Consider the following 8704-nt stretch of genomic DNA (forward strand, 5'->3'; position numbering starts at 1 on the left):
CAAAAAAGCTGTGGGAGGGCTTGTTTTTTTGTGGGCTGTAGTTTTTAATGGTATAATTTTGGGGTACATGCAACTTTTAGATCACTTTTTTTATTCTGTTTTGGGAGGGGTAGTGACTAAAAAAAATAGCGATTCTGGAATTGTTTTTTTACTGTATTCACCGTGCAGGTAGAATAGCATGATATATTTATAGTTCGGGTCGTTACGGACGCAGTGATACCACATTTGTGTGCTTTTTTTAATGTTTTCCATTTTTTCCTATAATAAAATGTATTATGGGAAAAAAGGTGGTTATTGTTTTTTTAACATGAAACTTATTTTTTTACATTTTCATTAACTTTTTTGTCCCACTAGGGGAGTTGAAGCCCTGATTGCTATTCTAATACACTGCATTACCTACATAGTGCAGTGTATTAGAGCGGTCAGCTATTCACTCCCGGCGGGGCCTAGTAGGCTTCCTTACTAGGAGGCCATTGTTAGGCCTCCGGTTGCTATAGCAACCATCGGCACCCCCGCGTGTACTGATTGTTGCCATTAGCAACCATCAGGTGCGATCGCTGCAACTAAGGGGTGAAACGGCCAGATCGGAGCCTAGCTCTGGTCCTGGCCGTAAAAGCAGGATGTCAGCTGTGACAAACAGCGGACACCCGCGGCCATGGCAACCATCAGGGGGTGCCGACAGGCTAGATACCACCTAGATGCAGCGACACTGCATCTAGGTGGTACAGTGAAGGAAATAAGTATTTGATCCCTTGCTAATTTTGTAAGTTTGCCCACTGTCAAAGACATGAACAGTCTAGAATTTTTAGGCTAGGTTAATTTTACCAGTGAGAGATAGATTACATTCAAAAAAAAAAAAGAAAATCACATAGTCAAAATTATATATATTTATTTGCATTGTGCACAGAGAAATAAGTATTTGATCCCCTACCAACCATTAAGAGTTCAGCCTCCTCCAGACCAGTTACACGCTCCAAATCAACTTGGTGCCTGCATTAAAGACAGCTGTCTTACATGGTCACCTGTATAAAACACTCCTGTCCACAGACTCAATTAATCAGTCTGACTCTAACCTCTACAACATGGGCAAGACCAAAGAGCTTTCTAAGGATGTCAGGGACAAGATCATAGACCTGCATAAGGCTGGAATGGGCTACAAAACCATAAGTAAGACGCTGGGTGAGTTGGAGACAAATGTTGGCGCAATAGTTAGAAAATGGAAGACATACAAAATGACTGTCAATCGACATCGATCTGGGGCTCCATGCAAAATCTCACCTCGTGGGGTATCCTTGATCCTGAGGAAAGTGAGAGCTCAGCCGAAAACTACACGGGGGGAACTTGTTAATGATCTCAAGGCAGCTGGGACCACAGTCACCAAGAAAACCATTGGTAACACATTACGCCGTAATGGATTAAAATCCTGCAGTGCCCGCAAGGTCCCCCTGCTCAAGAAGGCACATGTACAGGCCCGTCTGAAGTTTGCAAATGAACATCTGGATGATTCTGAGAGTGATTGGGAGAAGGTGCTGTGGTCAGATGAGACTAAAATTGAGCTCTTTGGCATTAACTCAACTCGCCGTGTTTGGAGGAAGAGAAATGCTGCCTATGACCCAAAGAACACCGTCCCCACTGTCAAGCATGAGAGGTGGAAACATTATGTTTTGGGGGTTTTTCTCTGCTAAGGGCACAGGACTACTTCACCGCATCAATGGGAGAATGGATGGAGCCATGTACCGTCAAATCCTGAGTGACAACCTCCTTCCCTCCACCAGGACATTAAAAATGGCTCGTGGCTGGGTCTTCCAGCACGACAATGACCCGAAACATACAGCCAAGGCAACAAAGGAGTGGCTCAAAACTAAGCACATTAAGGTCATGGAGTGGCCTAGCCAGTCTCCAGACCTTAATCCCATCGAAAACTTATGGAGGGAGCTGAAGATCCGAGTTGCCAAGCGACAGCCTCGAAATCTTAATGATTTACAGATGATCTGCAAAGAGGAGTGGGCCAAAATTCCATCTAACATGTGTGCAAACCTCATCATCAATTACAAAAAATGTCTGACTGCTGTGCTTGCCAATAAGGGTTTTGCCACCAAGTATTAAGTCTTGTTAGCCAAAGGGATCAAATACTTATTTCTCTGTGCACAATGCAAATAAATATATATAATTTTGACATTTTGAATGTGATTTTCTGTTTTTTTTTTTTTATATAATCTATCTCTCACAGGTAAAATTAACCTAGCCTAAAAATTCTAGACTGTTCATGTCTTTGACAGTGGGCAAACTTACAAAATCAGCAAGGGATCAAATACTTATTTCCTTCACTGTATCTAGTTCCGTCGACTACGCTATTCGTTCTGTCAAAATGATGGAACCCTTGCACAACTGAGACAAACGAAAACCACTGGCACCGGATCCGTCACCATTGAAATCAATGGTGATGCAAACGGAAACCTATGGTTTCCGTTTGTTTCAGTAAGGGTCCTGTTCTGACGGGAAGCTCGGACGGAACGCCAGAACGGGACCATGATGCAGATGTGAACGAAGCCTTAGTACATTTAGCACGTATGTTGGAAAAACTTCCGACATATTTATTAACCGTGTACATAGTGTTACATTAGCCCGAGAGAGGCCAAAAGAGTGTCAGGCCAGGCCAGTACACTACACATTGATCTACAAAAAAAGAAAGTTATAGAATAGCATAGTAGACTACGCAATTCCATAAAACATTATCCATTAATACCCATAACTTGCGAAGTATACTTTTTTTTTTACAATGGATTCTATGGCCGACACCCCCCCCCCCACTGTAGGTCTATACAGCGGGATATGTTGTAACTATTCCATGGGAGGTTTAAGTCGTAAGCTCCTATTAGAAAAAAAAAAAGCGTTGTACATAACTATGATGCTAGGAGCCCGGCTCCCTGCAGTGTGTTCGGTCCGGGACTTGCGGCCGAAATACGTTCCGTCCTTTACGGAACGAACATGATCGTGTGAATCCAGCCTTAGGCAGATAAACTGTATGTCCTTGACTGGGGCTCCTAAGCAAAGAGAGAAGAAACCCTAGGTGAAAGGAGAGGAGGCTAAACGGAGTAGGTTTACTTAGGATGCTAAGGGTATGTGCACACACACTAATTACGTCCGTATTTGACGGACGTATTTCGGCCGCAAGTCCCGGACCGAACACAGTGCAGGGAGCCGGGCTCCTAGCATCATACTTATGTACGACTCTAGGAGTCCCTGCCTCCCCGTGGAACTACTGTCCCGTACTGAAAACATGATTACAGTACGGGACAGTTGTCCTGCAGCGAGGCAGGGACTCCTAGCATCGTACATAAGTATGATGCTAGGAGCCCGGCTCCCTGCTCTGTGTTCGGTCCGGTACTTGCGGCCGAAATACGTCCGTCAATTACGGACGTAATTAGTGTGTGTGCACATACCCTAAAGGTGCTGACTAAGTAGGCTACAATTCCACAAAACATATCACTGTGTGCTCACCAACTTTTAACCCCTTCCCCCTACTTGCATTTTGGGCACTAATGACCAAGCAATTTTCATAGGTTCTCCATTATCACATTCGAAGAGCTAGAACTTTTTTTATTTTCCCGCTGACATGGCTGTATAAGGACTTGTTTTTTTGCAGGATGAGTTGTATTTTTCAATGGCACCGTTTTGGGGTATGTAGAATTTTTTTTATTAACTTTTTTTTTTTTTGGGGGGGGGGGGGGGGGGATATAAAAAAAAGACAAAAACAGCAATTTAGCCATTGTTCTATGCGTTTTACATTTACACCGATTACTGCGCGGCGTAAATAACATGCTACCTTTATTCTATGGGTCGGTACGATTACAACGATACCAAACGTATAGTTTTTTTATGTTTTACTACTTTTGCAGAATAAAAACACTTTTAAACTAAAATTATTTTATTTTGCATCGCTGCTTTCCAAGAGCCATAACTTTTTTATTTTTCTGTCAATGTCGCCATAAGGGGGCTTGTTTTTTGCTACCATTTTGGGGTACACGGGACTTATTGATTAATCTCTTATTACTTTGGGGGGGGGATAGCAATTTTGCAGTTTTTTTTTACGGGGTCACCTTGCGGTTTGAATAATATAACTTTATTTTTTGTGTCGTTACGATTGCGTGGATACCATATATGTGTAGTTTTTATTTTATTTTTACACTTACTAAATAAGACAATTTTTTTAATGTGTACCTTATTAATTTTTATTTCACGTTAATTATTTTTTCAGTCTCACTAGGAGACTTCACTATGCGATCTTCAGGTGGCTGCTATAATGCTTTGGTAAACTTCGTAAAGTAAAGAACGAAACAGGCATCTGGCACGCTCCATATAAGCATATAGACAGGGCAGACCTGAGGGCCTTTGAGGGCCATGCTGGACGTTGATTAGGCCGATGTGAAAAGGCGGCGGCCTAGAATAAAGCCCATTAAATGGCCACAGTGAAAAGGCGTATCGGCAGTCATTAAGGGGTTAACCTTTTCAGTGTGTTTATTACATCTGTGCTTTGACAATTAGCTGTGAGTTCACTAGGGTTAATATCAGTTTTGTGACATCATGGTGTACATTATTCCCATACTGTGACAGCACGGTTATAAATCTGCTTTTGTATTGATTTTAACCCCTTAAGGACGCAGCCAAGTTTTGGCCTTAAGGCTCAGAGCCCATTTTTCAAATCTGACATATTTCACTTTATGTGGTAATAACGTCGGAATGCTTAAACCTACCCAAGCGATTCTGAGATTGTTTTCTCGTGACACATTGGGCTTCATGTTCGTGGTAAAATTTGGTCGATATATTCAGTGTTTATTGGTGAAAAATTGCAACATTTAGAGAAAATTTTGAAAAAATTGCATTTTTCAGAATTGAAATGCATCTGCTTGTAAAACAGACGGTTATACCACCCAAAATAGTTACTAGTTCACATTTCCCATATGTCTACTTTAGATTGGCATCGTTTTTTGAACATTCTTTTATTTTTCTTGGACGTTACAAGGCTTAGAACATAAACAGCAATTTCTCATATTTTTAAGAAAATTTCAAAAGCCTTTTTTTTAAGGTACCTCTTGAGTTCTGAAGTGGCTTTGTGGGGCCTATGTATTAGAAACCCTGATAAAACACCCCATTTTAAAAACTAGACCCCTCAAAGTATTCAAAACAGCATTTAGGCTGGGTTCACACGTGGCGGAATTTCACTTAAATTCCGCTGCGGACACTCCGCAGCGTTAATCCGCAGCGGAGCCGTTTGTCCATTGACTTACACTTTAATTTAGCAGTGTTCGTTTAGACGATGCGTAAAATTCCGCTGCGGAGCATAGGCTGCGGAGCGGAATTTGGTGTCCGCAGCATGCTCTGTCTGTTGCGGAGCAGTGGCGGACTCATGGCGGAATTTCTCCATTGACTTCAATGGAGATTCTAATTTCCGCAATGAAGTCCGCAGCTGTCATGCACATGTTATGTGTGCTGCGGATCCGTCTTGCTTTTTTAACTTGACATTTCTTCATTCTGGCTGGACCTATGTATTTCTAGGTCTACAGCCAGACTGAGGAAGTCAATGGGGCTCCCGTAATGACGGAAGCGTTGGTAGGAGACGTCAGTAAATAGTCACTGTCCAGGGTGCTGAAAGAGTTAAGCGATCGGCAGTAACTGTTTCTGCACCCGGGACAGTGACTACCGATCCCAATATACATCTATCTGTAAAAAAAAATGAAGTTCATACTTACCGAGAACTCCCTGCTTCTGTCTCCAGTCCGGCCTCCCAGGATGACGTTTCAGTGACGGCTGCAGCCAATCACAGGCTAATAACAGGCTGCAGCGGTCACATGGACTGCCGCGTCATCCAGGGAGGTCGGGCTGGATGCCGAAGGAGGGACGCGTCACCAAGACAACGGCCGGTAAGTATGAAATTTGTTTACTTTCACTAGGGAAAGTGCTGTCCCTTCTCTCTATCCTGCACTGATAGGGAGAAGGGAAGTACTTTTACCGCAGTCCGCAGCAGCTAGTCCGCATCAATTTACTGCACATTTTGTGCAGATCCGCAGCAGAATCTGCAACGCAGATTCTGTGCGGCATTGATGCGGACAGTTGCGGAGGAAATCCGCCACGTGTGGTCATGCCCTTAGAAGGTTTTTTAACCCTTCAGGCATTTCACAGGAATTAAAGCAAAGTGGAGGTGAAATTTGCAAATTTCATTTTTCTTGCTGAATTTCAATTTTTTTCATTTTTTTTCTGTAACAGAAGGTTTTACCAGAGAAACACTACTAAATATGTATTGTCCAGATTCTGCAGTTTTTAGAAATGTCCCACATGTGGCCCTACTGCACTCGTGGACTAAAACACAAGCCCTAGAAGCAAAGAAGCACCTAGTGCATTTTAAGTCCTCTTTTTTATTAGAATATATTTTAGGCAGCATGCCAGGTTTGAAGAGGTGTTGAGGTGCCAAAACAGTAGGAATCCCCCAATAGTGACCCCATTTTGGAAACTACACCCCTCAAGGAATTCATTTATGGTTGTTGTTACCATTTTGACCGCACAGTTTTTTCACAGCACGTATTTGAATTGGGCTGTGAAATGAAAAAAATGTAATTTTTTCCAATAAAATGTCATTTGTGATCAAAATTTCTTATTTTCACAGGGAAAAAAATACCCCATTTTGTTGCCCAATTTGTCCTGAGTGCAGCAATACCCCATTTGTGGCAATAAACTGCCGTTTGGGCCCATGGGAGGCCTCAGAAGGGAAGGAGCGCTGTGTGTTCTTTGGAGTACAGATTTTGCTGGTTTGGTTTTCGGGTGCCATGTCACATTTGCAGAGCCCCAGAGGTATCAAAGCAACGGAAACCCATCAGAAGTGACCCCTCAAGGAATTCATTTATGGGTGTTGTGACCATTTTGACCCCATAGTTTTGTCACAGAACTTATTTGAATTGGGCTGGGAATGAAAACAAAATTATTTTTTTCAAATAATATGTAGTTTTGGCTGAAAATTTCTTATTTTCACAAGAAACAAAATACCCCATTCTGTTGCGCAATTTGTTCTGAGTGCCGCAATACCCCATTTGTTGTGATAAACTGCCGTTTGGGCCCATGGGAGGGCTCAGAAGGAAAGGACCACCATTTGGCCTACTGGGGATTTTCTAGTGCGAAGTCATGTATGCAGAAGCACCTGAGGTACCAGTACAGTTGAAACCCGCAAGAAGTGACCACGTTTTAATAACTACACCCTTAAGGCATTCATCTAGATGTGTAGTGAGCATTTTGACCAGAGACCTACACCCCATAAACTGTAATGTGGGTTCTCCCGGGTATGGCAATACCCTATATGTGGCTGTTATCAGCTGCCTGGGCACACAGCAGGGCTCAGAGGGGAAAGACGAGGGGGGATAAGCTGTGCGGAGGGCATCAGGGTAAGTAAAATTGGGGTAAATTATAAACCAAGGGATGTATGATAAATTTTAAAACTGACTTTCATACAGAGCTCTGGTTATTCGGGACACGTGTCACATTGATATATTGTGTCATCCCTTATAGCAGACTTTGCACCTCTTTTGACTTTTTCCCTTCTTGCCAGTTTGGGGAACTTCTCCTGGAAAGTGTTGCCGCCTTGGTACGATGCGTGTGGCCCCGCTTCCAGAAGTACTGGGTGCCCCCCCTTCTTGGTCCCTAAAGATTAGGTTCTTGATACTCACCTCTTGAAATTCCAGGAAAGTTCCCGTCTGGCCTGCACATCAACGCAGCACGTACGCATTGTACAATGCCACCTGTATGATGTGCCCGGCCAGCTTCTTATACCACACCGCATGGCGCTGTAGGGCTTCAGGATTTGATCTGACAAGTCCACACCTCCCATGTACCTATTGTAGTCCAGGATGCAGTCTGGTTTGGGGGTGGCCTTTCCTTCATATAGCCTAAACCTGTAGGTATACCCGGATGCACTCTCGCACAGCTTATACATCTTCACGCCATACTTTGCCCTCTTACCCGGCAGGTACTCGCGGAATTGAACCCTCCCTTTAAAATGTACCAGGGACTCATCAATAGAAATACACTTCTCGGGGGCGAATGCTTGGGAAAACCGGGCACTGGAACGGTCTAATAGGGGTCTCCGTTTATACAAACGGTCAAAACTGGGGTCATCTCGGGGTGGGCACGGCTCATTATCAGTATAATGTAAGAAGCGAAGTATTGCCTCATTTATTAATTTTTTTAGCTTCCTGTTCAGTTCTGAAGTTGCTTTGAGGGGCCCATATATTAGAAACCCCTATCAAATACCCCATTTTAGAAACTAGACCCCTCAAAGTATTCACAACAGCATTTAGAAAGTTTATGAACCCTTTAGGTGTTTCACAGAAATTTAGAGCAAAGTAGAGGTGAAATTTACATATTTTTTTTTGTCAGAAAATCCTCTTTATACCATTTTTTTTAGAACACAAAAGGATTTATCAGAGAAACGCAACTTAATACGTATTGCCCAGATTCTGCAGTTTTGAGAAATATCCCACATGTGGCCCTCGGGCGGTAATGGACTGAAGCACCGGCCTCCAAAGCAAAGGATCACCTAGTAGATTTTGAGACCTCTTTTTTATTAGGCACCATGTCCGGTTTGAATAGGTCTTGTGGTGCCAAAACATTGGGAACCCCCCAAAAGTGACCCCAATTTGGAAACTAGACCCCTTGAGGA

The sequence above is a fragment of the Rhinoderma darwinii genome, chromosome 3 (assembly GCF_050947455.1).
Source record: "Rhinoderma darwinii isolate aRhiDar2 chromosome 3, aRhiDar2.hap1, whole genome shotgun sequence".
Taxonomy (NCBI): Eukaryota; Metazoa; Chordata; class Amphibia; order Anura; family Rhinodermatidae; genus Rhinoderma; species Rhinoderma darwinii.